Source organism: Macrotis lagotis, chromosome 6 (assembly GCF_037893015.1).
Source record: "Macrotis lagotis isolate mMagLag1 chromosome 6, bilby.v1.9.chrom.fasta, whole genome shotgun sequence".
NCBI classification, from domain to species: Eukaryota; Metazoa; Chordata; class Mammalia; order Peramelemorphia; family Peramelidae; genus Macrotis; species Macrotis lagotis.
The window spans coordinates 100128620-100146692 of record NC_133663.1 but is presented as its reverse complement, the minus strand read 5'-3'; the positions used below and the strand labels follow the sequence as shown (position 1 = coordinate 100146692).

The 18073-nt window shown below is 33.4% G+C and overlaps 2 pseudogenes; both read right to left on the bottom strand.

Annotated features, from left to right (window-relative positions):
- Window positions 1-18073, bottom strand: part of LOC141492163 (mitotic checkpoint protein BUB3 pseudogene) — a 31441-nt pseudogene that overhangs the window by 2420 nt on the left and 10948 nt on the right.
- LOC141491766 (UV excision repair protein RAD23 homolog B pseudogene) lies at window positions 13541-14766 on the bottom strand (annotated as a pseudogene).

Genomic DNA, 18073 nt, shown 5'->3' with positions numbered 1-18073 from the left:
AGTGATACTACATAAAAATACATTGTTAGATATGTGCTAACTAAAAAAAAGTCCATATAATAAAACATCTTGCGATCAGAACCTCAAAACCTTAAACTTCAGTTTACTTGTTTACATTTTTCTCAGATATCAACAAAAAATTAAGTTGACAAGAACACAGAATAATATTGATGAATAATTAAGCAAAAATATAAGAATTGGGGTCAGCAAAAGCTCCGATCCATCTTTGCCATTTGCAAGGCTATAGCAACAAGCTACAATGCACTTTATTGAAGACATATACATCCTCTTTCTTCATCCTTTAAACAAAATTCAAGATAATGCAGATATCATTTTATTCATTTTTCAGACAAGGCAACTAAGATTTAAATTAAGCATATGGCCTGCCATTTGGTCAATAAAAGTTTATTTAATGCCTACATTAAGTCTGTAATTTGGACTCTTATAAATACATGAAATAAAATAGATGCCAATTATGTCCAGAGAAAGTACTGATAAACAGAAATATGTACAGATTACTTTATACATACACACACACACACACACACACACAAACATTTGTGTCTAATAGTAGTCTAGACAAGAGGGGAAAGGAGGAATTAAAAAAGGGGAAAATTATAATGTTTATTTGTAGGGAATAGCAAGTTGTGCATGGTAAATTTGAAGTTTTATGTATAATAGCATTTTTAATTGTATGATGTTATGGAAATGCTTGCTTTGTTCCCTGAACTAAAAGTATTTTTAAAGACACTACTTGCTCTTAAAGAGCTAAAAATTTAAAAGGGCAGGCCACATGAAAAAAATTAAACAAACAACTTATACAAGGGATAAATTGATAATAAATAATGAATAAAAGGTTCTAGGAATCAGGAATAAGGAAAGACTTCTCATAGAAGATGAGTTTATAGCTGAGATTTGTTGGAAGCCAGGGAAGCAAAGAGATAAAGATGAATTGACCTGGGTGGGGGGAAGACATTGAAAATGGTCAAAGTCAAGAGATTTAGTATTTTATGCAGGAATAGAAGGGCCACTATTATCAATCAATTCTGTAGTATTTCTTGGGGTGATAATTGTGCTGTAAGCTATAAAATGATAAAAGATAGGGAGAGGTAAAAATATGAAAGACTTTGAACAGAAGAGATTTTATATTCTATCTTTAAAGTGATAAGTGACCACTGAAGCTGACTGAGTAGATAGATGACATATATAGTCCTAAACTTTAGGAAAATCACTTTGACAACTGTGTAGAGGATTGAACAGAGTGGGAGATACTTGTTACAAGCAGACCAATGATCATGCCATTGCAATAATCCTGGAATGAGTTGATAAGAGCCTACACCAGAAAAGAAGTAGTGTTAGATGAGAGAAAAGAAAATATGCAAGAGATGGTGCTAAAGTAAGCAAAACAAACTTTGGAAACTAATTAGATATAGAAGGGAATAGGGTGTGAGCAAGTGAACAGTCAAAGACTACTCCTAAATAGAAATTCTGGAAAACCAGAAATTAGAAAACTAATACTGCTTTTGAGAAATGAATGTGTAGTACAAGAGAGAGGACTGTTTAGGAGAAAAGATAATAAATTTACATCTGAATGACTCAAGGACATCAGTTCCATAAGTCCAATAGGAGTTGGTGAGAAAAATTTTGAGATTAACATGGAGGCTAGGGATGTCACAGCACATCCCTAATTCATGACTAACGTAGCAATTTTCCAAAAAAAATCAGTGATTTTCTACAAAAGTCTGACTCTAAACAAAAAGATTATTAAAGTGATTAAATGACTTCTGAATTATCAAAGAAAACATGTATCAAAGCAACAATATCTTAAAAATTTTCATTCATAAGGACTCATAAAAATGATTGTATGCATAACTTGCAATTGCCAAAATATAACAAAGGATCATAGACTAAAGCCTGTAACCAACTCCCTTCTTTCCACAGATGAAGAACCAAAACCCAGAAATGTAAATTAACCTTGGACAAGCTCATCCAGTAGCAAATATTATGCATAGAATTGTAACATATGACCTCTAATTCTGAATAAACCATTCTTTCCATCTCACAGTCACCCCAATTTATTCTTTTGAAATTGAAAGTTAAGATTTTCAGTAGACAAAAATAAAATAGTTGTTATAGTTAATACTTAAGTTCCTATTTTATCATGTCTTGCAAGGGGACTGAGATTGAAGTGTTTTTTTTTATCTTTACTAACATCCATCCTAGATGGTTGTATGGATGGAAATTGCAATATTTTTACCATTTTTACATCTGAATAACTCTGTTACTTTACCTTCACAATTCAATGTTGACTAATAGATGGAATCATTAGAATGCTATTTATTAATAATTTTTTTCTTGCTTGCTTAAAAGTCATAGCTATCAGTTCATGTAATCTTTTCTTTTTCCCATTTCAATTTATTTTATTTCAATAAACTATTTAGGAAGACACCTGTTCTAGGTTGTAGGGATACAAAGATAAAAATGAAAGAGTTCTTGACCTGTAATTTGCATTCAATATTTTGTTTCTACTGAGAAGTAATATTAACTTTTTCCTCTTAAAGCAAACCAACAGTAAGTGATGATGAATTGCTATTAAAACACTCTAAATTAGTTATATATATATATATATATATATATATATATATATATATATATATATATATATATATATATATATTGCTTCACTAATGTACACCTTAGAATTGCTATTTAAATTATTCTCCAGTGTCTGGCCTACATTAACTAAGCCTTCCCTTCTCATCTGAATCCTCTGCTATGGTTCATTATTTGGAATGGCCCAGTAGTTTTTACCTGAAGCCCAGCTGCTTGTGTTGCTTTGAGATTTGAAGCTGGTTATGTTGTCAAAGCCTTTCAAATACCTTTTGTTACTTAAGACTATCTTCCCAAGTATAGTATACCAAAAAAGAGATTTATTTAATACATATGAGCTCAATGTAATGAAGAGAAAATTTGTCCTAGAACTAAAGGACCTGGGTTCATAATCTACTTTATTACTTTTTTATTTTTTATTACTTTTTTGAATTCTGGTAAATCATTTTAAACTATCTGGGACTTAGGAAAAATGAAGAGCTCAGATTACATGACTTCTGAGGTGCCTTCTAAGTCTAAATCTAGGATACTATGAACATTATATACAGAAAAAATATGTTAGCTAGATATAAGTTACAATTTGACCAGTAATCAAAAATTTCATATAACATTTTAACTTATATTCCCAATATGAGAACTCTCTTTATCCAGGACCTGGTACTAAACCCTTATTTGTCCATTAACCTCAGGTGAAATTCTCCAAAGGCAACTTACAAATTCCTAATGTCCTTGGTAATTATTTCAGTTGGAGTTTTCAGTTCTCCTAACTAGTATTTTTTAGTACTAGCTTGGGATGGTCCCAGCAGTCTCCTCTTATATAATTTACTATTGGTCTCCCAGAACATCTGCTGTTGTTGGAGATTTAAATCTATAAGGTGAACCTTTATTAACTCTGGATACCTCATGGGACTTTTGGGATTGAACTGTTGAGTGTAAGGCAAGATGTCCCCTTTCTTTGCATCCAAGAAGAGCTCTTGCATAACTAAAGAATAGGCTCATAAATTTATATGATTTAGAGATTAATACTTTAAAGATTCTATAATTTCTTAATTTTGTAAATGAGGATAGAAAAAAGCATCTGATACAATAAGGTTGCACATGGAATCATTAGCAGATTAAAAATTCACACTTAAGATTTTTTATAATAAATTCAGTGATTTTTTATTTTATTATACCAAACTGTGATTAGAGAGTGTGAGGTTGGGGTTGACCAGAAAATCTGAACTTGGGGAAATTAAGACTATCACATTTTGATCAGTCCCCTTGCAAGACATGATGAATCAGGAATTATAAGTGGTTCATTTGCATATGAAATAAAAAAACCTAAAGTTTTTGGGCAGGGGATTACTAGGTGACCCAGTGGATAGTATACCTGATCTGGAGTCAGGAAGTCTAATCTTCCAAAATTTAAATTTGACTTCAAACACTAACTGCCTGTGTGACCTAAGGCAAGTCACTTAACCCTATTTGCCTCATTTGCTTCATATTTAAATTGAACTGGAGAAGGAAATGGCAAACCACTCTCTATCAAAAACTCCCCAAAGGGTGAAATCAAGAATAGGACACAATAACTTACTTATGAAAGTAGAAAGGGATAAATTAAAAATTTAATTATACATATCTGTTTTTATATTTATATTTTTATAATTATTTTATATTTTATTTTCCTGGTTCTGCTTATTTTACTTTGCATCTAAGTTTCTCTAATTTTTTCAAGTTCATTTTTCTTTTATAGTACAGATTTATACAATCATTTTTATGAACGAGATTTCATATCCAGTTCATATCCACTATAAAAAACAATATTATTGATATTATGGTTTATATTGGATCTTACTCTCTTTAAATTCCTCTAACTTTATACCTAGTAGCAGAATCTCTGGACCAAATAATGTGATTATTTTAGGTATTTTATTGATTTAATTCCATTTTTATAGAAGAAAATAATTAGATCACTTGACAGTTCTCTCAACAATGTATTAATATAGAGACAGGCACAGTCTAAATTCTAGAGTGGCAGAGCCAATAAAAACAAAAAACTGGAGTGAATATTTTTCCATTCCAAGACAACTTAGAATGTCAGCAGGAAAGGTCTATTGCATTTGTGGGAGAGTAGAACACAGTACAGCACAACTTCAGTCCCAGAAAACCAGAACCACAAACTTCCTCTCATAGATCTCAGATGGTAAGGAGGTTGAATGGTCAGGAGATTACAGGAGTCATTTTTGCTATCACTAGTCAGAACTCTATTTCTGTACCCATTCTCAAATCCATGTCTCAGGCCTGATACACAGTGCAAGGGAGACAAGGAGTAGTAGCACACCAGAGCTTGCTGCTACAATGGAGCAGAACCCCTCATCACAGTCACAGGGGAAAAAAAAACAACGGATTTGTGGTAACTCACAGACTAAAGCACAGGCAAGGAGTGTACTAATCATACCTCTCCTTAGATCATTTCATCTTGGAAGAACTGAAAACTTTCAAGTCCCTAGAATTATCTCTAAAATCAGCTACTCAAAAGCCCTAAAACTTGGTACAGTTCATTCTCCACTCTGAAAACTGAGTCCTACTTTAACAAAGAGATAAAGTCAACTCATAGACTGGAAAAATGTCCAAACAAAAGGACAAAAAAATAACCATAGAAAGTTAATATGATAATAAGAAACTTGTCATAAGAACATCAAAAAGTCAAAGTTCCTATATTCAAAGCCTCCAAGAAAAATATGAATTGTTGTCAGGCCATGGTGGAGCACAAAAAGGCTTTACAAAATCAGGTAAGAGAGGTAGGGCAAAAATTGAACAGTGAAGTTAGTGATACAAGAAAATCAATTTTAAAATGAGTCATCAATTTGATAAAGCAGTCACAAAATCACTGAATAAAATAACACCTAAAAATCAGACTAGACCAAATGGTTAAAGAAGTACAAAAATCAAAGAGGAAAGAATGCTTTTGAAAGAAAAGCATAATTGGCCAAACAGATAAAAGAGGAACAAGAATTCAACAAAGAAAAAGACTCCTAACAAATAAGAATTGACCAAATGGAAATTAGAATTGAGCAAATGGAAACTAATGAATTCATGAGATTTGGAGAAACAATAAAACAAAACAAAAAGTGAGCCAATAAAAGGGGATATGAAATATCTCTTTTGAAATCAACTAATCTAGGAAACAGATGAACAAGAAATGATTTAAAAATCATTGGCCTAATTGAAAGTCAGAATAATTTTTTTTAAAAAAATAGAAGCCAGACATCAATAAATTGCCCTGATTTTTTGGAACAGAGATTAAAAAAGAAATTGGAAAATTCCACCCATCCCCTCCCTCTTGAAAGAAATCCTAACATGAAAACTCACAGGAATATTATAGTTAAATTTCAGGATTTCTAGTTCAAGGAGAAATTAGTGATTAGAGACAAAAAGAAGAAATTAAAGTATCATTGAGTCACAATTAGATGTTGCAGCTTCAACATTAAAGGACCATAGGGTTTGGGATATGATATTCTTGAAGGCAAAAGAGTTTGGATTGCAAACAAAAATCATCTACTCAATAAAATTAAGTGTACTCTTTCAGGGGAAAAGATAGATAATCAAAGATATAGGTAACTTTCAGACTTTTTCTGATGTAAAGACCAGAATTGAACCAAAAAGTTCATCTTCAAATACAAAACTCAAGAGAAGTACAAAAAAAATAAAGAAGAAAGGGAAATAGGAAGGAACTTAATTATGTTGAGCTGCTTATGCTCCTACAAGGAAGATGATAATTATAACATAAAAACTTTTTCATTATTTGGACAGTTATTAGAAATATATAGAGACAGAGGACCCAGGTGTGAGTTGAATATGAAGGGTTGGTATTTATTTTTAATAATATGAGGTGATAGAGGAATACATTGAAAGAAAATATTGGGGGAGGTAGAATGGAGTATATTTCCTCACATAAAAAAGTTCTAACAATACAGTGAAAGAAGGGGAGTTGTGAAAGAATTTGTAAACCTTACTCTCATCAGAATAGGATCAAAGAGGAAATAACATACACATTCAATTATGTATGAAAACCTATCTTTCCTCATAGGAAAGGAGGAGGAGACTAGGATAAGAGAAAGGGAGTGACTGAAGAGAGGATAGGTTGGGGGAGGGGTTAGTCTATAAAAAATTATTTTGAGGAGGGGAAAGTAAAGTGAAAGAGAGAAGAATATAAAGATAAAATAGAAAAATAGAAAACAGGAGGAATTTGATAGATATAAATAGAATTAGCAATAGCAAGTGTGGAAAAAAAGTAAAATCAAGTTTCTCTAATAAAGGCTTTATTTCTCCAACATGTAGAGAACTGAACCAAATTAATAAAAATAAGAGCCATTCCCTAATTAATAAATGATCAAAAGATATGATCTGTTGTAAGATGAGGTTATCAATGTTACTTATAGCCATATCAAAATGTTTTAAATTCACTATTGATAGGAAAAATGTAAATTTGAAAAAATTCTGCCGTACTATTTTATACCAATTTGATTGCCTAAAAGTACATAAAAGATATATAACAAATGTTACAGAGAATGTAGAGAAGAGGAGACATTAACGAATTGTTTGTGGAGTTGTGAACTGATTTAACCTTTCTGTATAGCAATTTAAATCTATGTACAAAGGCTATAAAATGATACATACCCTCTGACCAACAACACTACTACTTGGTCTGTGTTCCAAAAGGAAAACCACTATATAAATGATCCAAAAACATGCTCCAATTTGCATTTATAAATAACTAGTTCTTTTTCCTTGAGATTGATAGCATTCTAAATCATAAGTCCTTCAGAGTTGCCTTGGGTCATTATATTGTTGTGAAAAAATAAGTCATTAAGGGCTGATCATCTCCTCAGAGTAATTTATGTTCTTAAGTCTATGAATTCCTTAGTTGTTGGATTGCTTTTATGTGAATTATTGCTTATATAGAACATTTTGTTCACATAGTATTTAATCTTTTTTTAAATAAATTAAAAATTTTCAATTATTTCTACTTTATATTAAAAATTGAGGTGTATAATTGCTCTCATCACTTCAATCTTATTTTATTTTAACATTTTCTATTAGATTCTCAGCCTTAAATTCCTCTGGACAAATTTTTTTCCCTTAATCTCATCAAGCCCTATAAAATATCATCTTCATTGATGAATTTGTTATAATACTAATTTCTTTAATCAATATAGTAATTGTTCTTTCATGAGGCTCAGTCATAATCATTTGCATAATTATGCCATTTATTAATAAACATATTTGAAATAAGTGATGCTCTACTAACCTCAATTCCTTTATAAAATGTTTTATTAGACTAATAAATTATGTAATGATGTAATTAAATTTCTCTAGTTTGCTTTATTCTTTGTTTCATTTTAGTAACATGCTGATACTTTTAATCTGTAATAAATGACACCATTCCCAATACAACTTTGTAATACATATAATGATTTTGATTGATACTACATATGACTTTCTGTTTTTATACTCTACCATACATTAGTTGAAAATATGTACTTTGTCTTCATTAATTTGAAAACAAATGATGCTTAGCATATAAGTAGAATTTCATGTTTCCTTAGCCTTTTATTAATGTACAATTGTTACAAATCTTGCATGTAAACGTAATTTGCTTTATTCACTCTAAAATAAACATTTCATGTTTTCTCAATTTTTATATATTTCCCCCTCCATTTTTTCAGATATTTAACAATATTGGAGGGCATAAATTGATTATTACTGTTACAAATAGTAATTACTTTGGTACATGTATCAATTGAAGGAACACATTACTATCTTCTATATGTCAAGTACCATACTATATGCTTAGGATATAATTATAAAATATTAAATAATTAATCCTCAAAAGTACATCATAAAGGAGTCAATTAGGCACGTAATTTTTATCCCTGATGTCCTTTAGATATCATTAGTGGAAAAGATTGTAGTAGAATACAGTAATCAGAATCCTGAAAGAAAATTTGATAAATAACTGTTTTTCCCCATTATTCTTTTGTGTCCCCATAATAATTGGCATATTACCTAGCTACATTAGTCAATTATGATCATGTAATATCTATCTTTATAGCTTTGATTATCTAAATATAGGTAATTCACATTTCTCTATACATTGTGTTTCAAAAGTCTCATTTTCTAGAATTGTTGATTCTTATTTTAATCTAAGTACCATTTTTCAAACAGCAAATGACATAAATAATCAGTGATTATGTCAAAGAAAATGGCAATAATGAGATCTCATTCCCAAATTTTTGGGATGCAGCAAAGGAAGTTTTGAGGGGAAACTTTATATCTCTAAATGATTATATGAATAAAATAGAGAAAGAGGAGATCAATGAATTGGATACACAACTAAAAAAACGAGAAAAAGAACATATTAAACAACCCCAATTAAATACCAAATTAGAAATTCTGAAAATCAAGGAGATATTAATAAAATTGAATGCCAGAAAACAATTTATCTCATAAATAAAATGAAGTATTGGTTTTATGAAAAAAACAATAAAATAGACAAACCTCTGGTTAATCAGATTTTTAAAAAAAGAGAGAAAGAGAAGATCACCAAATTACCAGTTTTAAAAATGAAAAGGCTGAACTAACCCTCAATGAGGAGGAAATTGAAGAGATAATTTGGAACTACTTTGCCAAACTATATGCCAATAAATTGGACAACCTGGGGAAAATTGCATGAATATTTACAAAAATACAAACTTGCCCAGATTAATTGCCCAGATTAACTGCCCAGAAGAGGAAATAAATTAATTAAATAAACCCATTTCAGAAAAAAGAAATTGAAGAAACCAACAATAAACTCCCTAAAAATTATCTTCACATCCAGATGGATTAAAAAGTGGATTCTACCAAACATTTAAGGAACAATTAATTCCTATTGTACAAAAATTATTTTAAAAAATAGGAGGACAAGGTGTTCTGACAAATTCCTTTCATGATACCACCATGCTGCTGATACCTAAGCCAGAAAGAATTTAAATAGACAATGAAAATTATAGACCAATCTCCATAATGAATATTGATGTAAAAATATTAAATAAAATTTTAGCAGTGATACAAAAGCAAGTTATTACAAGGATAACACACCATGATCATGTTGAATTTATACAGGCAGGGATGCTTTAACATTAGGAAAAAACTCAACATAATAGCAAAACCAACAGAAATCATATGATTATCTCAATAGATGCTGAAAAAGCCTTTTAGAAAATATAGCATCCTTTCCTATTAAAAACATGAGAAAGCTTAGGAAGAAATGGAGTTTTCCTTAAAATACTAAATAGTATGCATCTAAAACCATCAACAAATATTATATTTAATGGGAATAAACTCAGAGCATTTCCAATAAAGTCAAGGGTGAAAAAGGATGACCATTATCACCATTACTTATCAATACAGTATTGGAAATGCTAGCAGTAGCAATGAGAGAAGAAAAAGAAATAGATGGAATAAGAATTGGCAATAAGAAAGCAAAACTTTCATGCTTTGCAGATGATATGATGGTATACCTAGAGTACCTGAGAAAATCATCTAAAAATTTCTTTGAAACAATTAAAAATTCATCAAAGTAGCAGGATGAAAAAAGTAAACCCTCATAAATCATCAGCATCTCTATATATGAACAACAAAGCCCAAGAACAAGAGATAGAAAGAGAAATTCCATTTAAAATAACTGTAGATAATATTAAATACTTAGGAATCTACCTCCCAAGAAAAATCCAGAAACTATATAAAGACAAATATATATTTGTCCTTAGATTTAAATAATTGGAAAAATGTCAAATGCTCATAGTTAGGTTGAACTAATATAAAAAATGACAATCATACACAAATTAAATTTCTTATTCAGTGCAATACCAATCAAACTATTAAATAACTATTGAGCTATAAAAAAATAGGAACAAAATTCATTTGGAGCAACAAAAGGGCAAGAATAGCAAGGGAACTGATGAAAAAACAATGTAAAGGAAGGTGGCCTAGCTCTACCAGATATCAAACTACACTATAAAACTGCAGTCATCAAAATCGCCTGGTGTTGATTAAGAAATAGAGTAATGCATCAGTAAATTAGAATAGGTTTAAAAGAAACAGCAGTAAATGACTACAGCAATCTATTATTTGACAAGCCAAAGGACATCAGTCTCTGGGTTATTTGACAAAAATTGTTGGGAAAACTGGAAAATAGTGTGGCAAAAACTAGGCATAGATCCCTGTCTCACATCTTATACTAAAATAAGGTCAAAATGGGTACAGGATTTATACAGAAAGAGTAATACCATAGATAAATTAATAGACCAAAAAATACTCATCTATCTGATCTATGGAAAAGGGATAAATTGATCACCAAACAAGAATTTCAGCACATTATGAACTTCAAAATGAGTGATTTTTGACTATATTAAATAAAAAAGTTCTTATGCTAATAAAATCAGTGCTGCCAGAATTAGAAGAAAGCAAAAACTGAGAAATAGTCTCACAGCCAGGAATTCTCATAAAGGTCGCATTTCTAAAATATAGAGAATTGCATACAATTTATGAGATCACAAATCATTATCCAACTGATAAATGGTCAAAGTATATGAACGGTTTTCAAATGAAGAAATTAATGAAGAAATCATATGAAAAACTGCTCCAAATCACTATTAATTAGAGAAATGCAAATTAAAACAGCACTGATGTATCATCTCATACCTATTAGATTAGCCTAGGTAAGAAAAAGGGAAGGTGATCAGTGTTGGAGAGGTTGTGGGAGGACTGGGACATTGATGCATTGTTGGTGGACTTGTGAATGTATACAACCTTTCTTGAGAGCAATATGGAACTATGCTTCATGAGCAATAAAACTGTTCATACCATTTCACCCAGCAATTCCAATTCTAGGACTCTATCCAAAGGAAATTGTAAAAAATGGTAAAAGTCCTACATGTTCCAAGTTATTTATAGCAGCTCTTTTTGTAGTGGCAAAGAATTGTAAATTGAGGGAAGATTCATTAATTGGGAAATTGCTAAAAAAATTATGGTATGGAATATTATTGTTCTATAAGAAAATATAAATGATTAGACTCTAGAAAAGCATGGAATGACTTATGGGATTAGATGCTGAGCAATGGGAGTAGAGCTAAGAAAACAATGTACACATCAACAATAATATGAAATGAACAAACTAAAGGAAGCAACTCCTCTCATCTGTCCATAGAGCTAAGATAAGTGTATTAGGCTGATAATGGTCAATATTATCCCCATCCAGAGGAAGTAAAGCAAAACAAAACAAAACACACAGGGGGGAAAAAAAGGGGAAAATATACCAAAACTGAATCTGATGAAGTTTATTAAAATATCTCTTATGTGTCTCTTTCCTTTAATCCTAATTTCTCATACCAAACATTTACAAATTTGTAAATATGTTTAACAAATATGTATGTCAAATGCTAACCTGACTGTTCCCTACTGAGGGTAGGGTCTGGGAAGGAAGGGTGGAGGGAAATTTGACAACCTGGAAACATGAATGAACAAATGGATGAAAGTTTAAAAATACTTAAAAAAACCCTTTTGTATCTCCTTTTAAATTTGGTCAATTTTATTTTAAAAGAAGTTTTTTTTTATCTTTTTCCAGTTTCCCAATTGCCTTTTTGAGGGAATTATTTTCTTTTTGTATTTGTCCAGTTGTATTTTTAAAGGAATTATTTTATTCTGCCATTTTTTGCTGTAAGATAACAATTTTCTCTTACATGGTGTTAATTTTCTCTTTCATTTCTTTTCCCAGTTTCTCCATTTTAATTTTGAATACCTTTCTGATCTCTTCTAAGAAGACTTTCTGGTTTGGAGACAAATTCACACTCTCCTCTGAAGTTTCACTTCTGTATTCCTTTTCTGAGCTTGTCCTTATTTTCCTTTTTTTTTAACTGTAACTTCGGTTTTATTTTGGGGAAAACTTTCACCTAAAATGAATATACTGATACTTGGAGTTAGTTGATAAATGGTTTGGTTTGAGCCTTCTGTTTCCAAAGTGCATGGTATAGTTTTCAGCCTCATGTCCTCCAGCATTCAAGCTAGTCCATGGGTTTCTGACTTAGATTTTAGATTTAGACTAACTTTCATAGATTATTATATTTTGTTTATTTTAAAACTTTTACTATGATACAACATTGAAGTAAACAGTAATTAGGTTTCTACCATTTTTTTCACCAATGGGAAAAAATTGTCAACAGGAAAATAACTTTGCCTATATGTGTACAGCTTCTTAAATCATGTTAGAAGAGGTCTCACATTCAATGATGAAGGAATTTAAAAATAGCAGTAATGATTTTCTTCAGAAAGGATTTCTCCCTGCCCCCAGCAAGTAACATGAAAGAATGGGCTTTCTTACACTAATTCCATACATATTTTAAGCAGCAAAAATAACCACCTTTAATTTGGCATTCATGTTTACAGTTACTCCAAAAATCTTTTGAATTTCACAAAGCCATTATCCGATGTTGCCATGAAATAGAGATCAGAGATTCTAGGTAGCAAAGGGTCTCTTCCAAACCAATGTGAAGTCAAAAGAAACAAGGAGTAGGGCATTACACTAAATTTCTGGATCTAGTACATTAAAAAGAGTGAAAACCTAGGAAAAGTTACCTACAGTTTTATAGAAGGAACTAAATACCTACAAAAGATGATTTGGGGTTGTACAGTATTTTACACTGTGTGGATTTTTTTGCATCTGCCAATTTAAAGCAGACATGCACTGTATTTACTCCTACCCTATTTCCCATATCCCCTCCCACCCCACCCCCAGCCACCTCTTACCTTATACCAAACATTATGTATAGGAGCCCAAATTATCCCAGTGAACAAAGTTAGTGTAATGCACTGGTGTGAAGTAAGAGATTTTTAAAAAAAGTCCCTTTTAATCTTCATCTAAGTTCTGCTGTAGAAGAAAATTGGCCACCCAATTTTCATTCTTCTCACAAGCAAAATAAGCCTGTATCACAAGTCTTTCAGAAAATCCTAATGCCTTTAACCTTTCTTTAGCTTCTTTTTCCTGAGATGTTACTTGAATGCAGTTCATTTGACCACTTCCAGCTTCAGTTATTCCTCCATTGGCACCCACCCACACCTCCCTTGACCACCAGATTCTTGAACTGGTTCATTTAATATTTGAATAAAATGCTCTTGATATTGGCTGATTTACTGCAGTAACTAAGGATTTTCTCATCCTATTTGCTGTAACAAGGGTGGCAGAAGGGAAGGATTCTGTTGAATAATTTGTCTTATCTGCTGAAACTGAGGCTGATTCCTTAAAAATTCAAGTGGATGTCCTCCAGAAGTAGTAGCTGTTTCTGTTGTGCTTACAGCTGCTGCCACTGCTGAAGACTGAGCAGCCCCTGTGCTGGTGGCTGGCGGGTGGGGATCCACCACAGCCTGACTTTCTCTGTCTCCTGGTATACCCATTAAAGATGTTCTACTGCTCTATCAGGGTTGTTGAAACTGGCTCTCAGAGCTGCAATTACTTGCTCTTGCTCTTAGGTCATTAACATGACCTCAGTCACCATATTTTCATAGGATTGCCCCATCAGAAGAGCACTTGTTGCATCTTCAAAAAAAGTTTGACTGATAAGAGTTACCCAGGGTACTGTCAGATGATGTTGGACTAATACCAACAGGAGCTTCTACTGGCTTCTCTGCTGGTTTCTTTTCCTTAGGACCACTAGTTGGTATAGGTTCAGCTGCTGCAGCTGGTGTTGGAATGACAGATGTAGGTGTAGGGTTGGAAGCCAAGGCAGGGGAAGGAGTTGGGGTTTGAGCCACAGATGTTGCTGTAGATAAACTAACTGCAGTAGTAGTAGCAGAATTTGATTGGTGAATTGTAGCTGGTAATTGTGTTGAAGTAGCTGCTGCTTTGGGTTTTGTCACCACTACCACCACAAAATTCTTCTCATCAATTTTGTATTCTTTGAGAGCAGTATAATCATTGAAGATTTTTCCTGCATAAATTAATTTTTGGTCTGTTACTGAATAGGCATTCTTTTCCTTTTCAGATTCAGTCTTCTCTTTCAGTGCTTTAACTATCTCCTCAGGGTCTATGTCAAACTTGAAGATCTGTTGCTAGAGGGTCTTCAGAGTGATTAGCATGGTGTCTCCGCTGTCCTGGACTCCATGGCTGCTGTGGGCTCAGTTGGACTCTCAGGCCCGCTGGGAGGGAGGTGTAGGTGGCTGATGGGGTTGGTCAAATTCACCCTGTGGGGCAACTTCTCTCCCTGGCCTAGCCGCTACTGCTCCTGCTGTTGCTTTCCCCAGAATGATTGGTCGCAATCGGTACCTCCCCAACTCACAGGCCAGCAGAGAGTCCTTCTCAGGGAAGGGAGGGAGTGAATCTACTACTTTATCAGGGCCTGGTCACCATCATGATGACTCTCTTTGACCTAGATTTTTTTTTATAACAGAAATATTTTATTTATTTTGAATTTTACAATGTTTTCCCCCTAATCTTGTTTCCCTCTCCCCACACCCCAACAGAAGGCATTCTGTAAATATTTGCACTGCTTCCATGGTATACAATGATCTATATTGAATGTGATGAGAGAGGAATCATACCCTTAAGGAAGAAAAATAAAGTATAAGAGATAGCCAGATTACATAATGCTATAACTTTTTTTTTAAATTAAAGGGGGGTGGAGCCAAGACAATGGCATGAAGGTAGCATTTCCAGGTAGCATTTCCCCCCCCAAACTCTGAAAAATAAACAAATGATGACTCTAGCCAAAATTTAGAAAGGCAGAACCAATAGAAAGACTGAGTGATACATTTTCTCAGTCCAAAATAACTTAGAAGTTCTGTGGGAAAGGCGTGTTTCACCAGGACAGGGAAAGCTGAGACCACAGTGCAGGGCAGTCCAGCCCAGCCCAGCCCAGCCCAGCCCAGCCCAGCCCAGCCCAGCCCAGCCCAGCCCAGCCCAGCCCAGAGATCACTGGCAACAGCTTAAAGGGGCAGTGAGAGAACTCTGCTGAAAATGGGTGAATGTGGAGTGGGGATTACAGGCTGCAGAATCTGAAGTGAGAATATGGAGAAAGAAGCCTGCACTGCCAGAGACTGTAAGGGACTCTATCCAAAGGAAATTTCTGCAGAAATTTCTCTGCTCTCCCTCAGGGTAGGACTCTACTGATTGCCTACACTAAGATCCAGGTCGCAGTTTATGCTTCTATTCTAAGATAGCAGGATCATCCTTATAGCCCCAAGGTAGAGGGTAAGTACAGGGGCCATCTACATATCAAAGCACAGGCAAGAGAGCCTAAGATCTTGGAAGAATAAAGATACCAGTAGGGTGTCCCCCCAAAAAATAAAACCAAAGCCTTGGAAGTGCTGTAAATTAGTCCTGTGCTGAGGAAATGAGTAAACAACAGAAAAAGAAGAAGCTGACCATAGAGAATTACTTAGTACCATGGAAGATCAAAACACATACTCAGATGATGACAAAATCAAAGCTTCCATATCCACAACCTCCAAGAGAAATAGAAAATGGGCTCAGACTATGAATAAGCTCAAAAAATAAAAGACTCTGAAAATCAATTAAGGGAGATAGAGGTAAAACCAGGAGGAGAAATCAGAGCCATGCAGAAAAATCATGAATACTAATCAAAAGCTTGATGAAAGATATACAAAAATATTACTGAAGAAAATCATATGTTAAAAAACCAGTTTAGGCCTAATGGAAAAAGCAAAACAAAAAACAAATAAGGAGAAGAATGCCTTAAAAAGAAGAATTGGCCAGCTGGAAAAGGAGATTAAAAAAAAAGCTCTCTGAAGAAAATAATCTTTCAAATGCAGAATTGAACTAATGGAAGCTGATGACTTTGCAAGAAATCAGGAAAAAATAAAACTCTTCCTAAAAAAGCCAAAAATTAGAAGAAAATTTGAAATATCTCATTGGAAAAACAACCTACCTCAAAAAAAGATACAGAAGAAATAATTTAAAAATTATTGGGCTAGGGGTGGCTAGGTGGTGTAGTGGATAAAGCACAGGCCTTGGAGTCAGGAGTACCTGGGTTCAAATCCGGTCTCAGACACTTAATAATTACCTAGCTGTGTGGCCTTGGGCAAGCCACTTAACCCCATTTGCCTTGCAAAAACCTAAAAAATAATATTTAAAAATTATTGGGCTATCTGAAAGCCATGAGCAGGAGATGAGCCTAGACTTCGTTTTTGAAGAAATAATACAGCAAATTTGCCCTGAGAACCGAGAAACAAAGGGTAAAATAGAAATAGAGAGAATTCATCAGGTCACCTCCTGAAAGAGATCCCAAAAGAAAACTTACAGAACTATTATAGCCAAATTCCCAAACTCCCAAATCAAAGAAAAAGTTCTAAAAGCTTCCAGAAACAAACATTTCAACTACTGTTGCTCCTTAATCAGGATTACACAGGATCTGGCAACATTTACATTAAAGGTTTGTAGGGATTGGAATGTGATATTCTGGAAGGCAAAATATCTTGGTTTACAACTGGGAATCAATTAGCCAGGAAAATTGAACATCCTCTTTCTGGGGAAAAGATGGACTTTCAATAAAACAGGGGACTTTCAAACATTCCTATTGAAAAAAACTGGAGCTAAACAATAAGTTTGATCTCCAAGTATAGGTCTCTGGTGAACCATAGAGGGAGTGGAAGAGAAGGACTAATTTATGAGGAACTTAATGGTAGTGAACTCTTTGTATACCTGCACGGGAAGAAGATATTGATAAGTCCATATGAACTTTCTCATTTATAACAGCTGTTAGAAGGAGCATATATAGAAGGAACATAGGAAGGAGTGGAATTTAATGGTATAATTTAATAAAAAGCTGGAGTCAATGGGTGATAAAGGAAAGTACTGGGAGGAAGGAAAAGGAGATGAAGAAGCTAAGAAATTTCACATAAGAGTCAAGAGAAAGCTTTTTCAGTGGAGCAGAAATTGGGAAGCCAAGGGGGAATGAATGAGCCTTCATTCTCATCAGGCATGGCTCAGTGAGGAAATAGCATACACAATTAATAGGGTGAGGAAATCTATCTTACCCTATAGAAAAATAAGAAGAAAGGGATGGGATAAGGGGGAATAGGGGAAGGGAAGGGGGAAATAGGTGACAGAAGAGAGGGAAGATCAAGGGAGAAGGTACTCAGATTCACCACACTTTTGGACAGGGCCAGGATGAAAGGAGATAGAGAGAAAGAATAGAATAAATGCGAGTGTGGAGAAATAGAGTGGAGGTACATATAGTAATAGCAACTGTGAGAAAAATATTGAAGTAACTTCTCTGGTGCACTTATGATAAAGAAAGCAACTCACCCCAGAGACAGAGTCATTGAAATCTTAACACAGATTGAAGTACAATTTTTTTTCTCTCTCTATTCTTGAAGTTTCTCATTTTCTTGGGGGGGGGTAGGTGTTTTATGTTTACTCTTATGT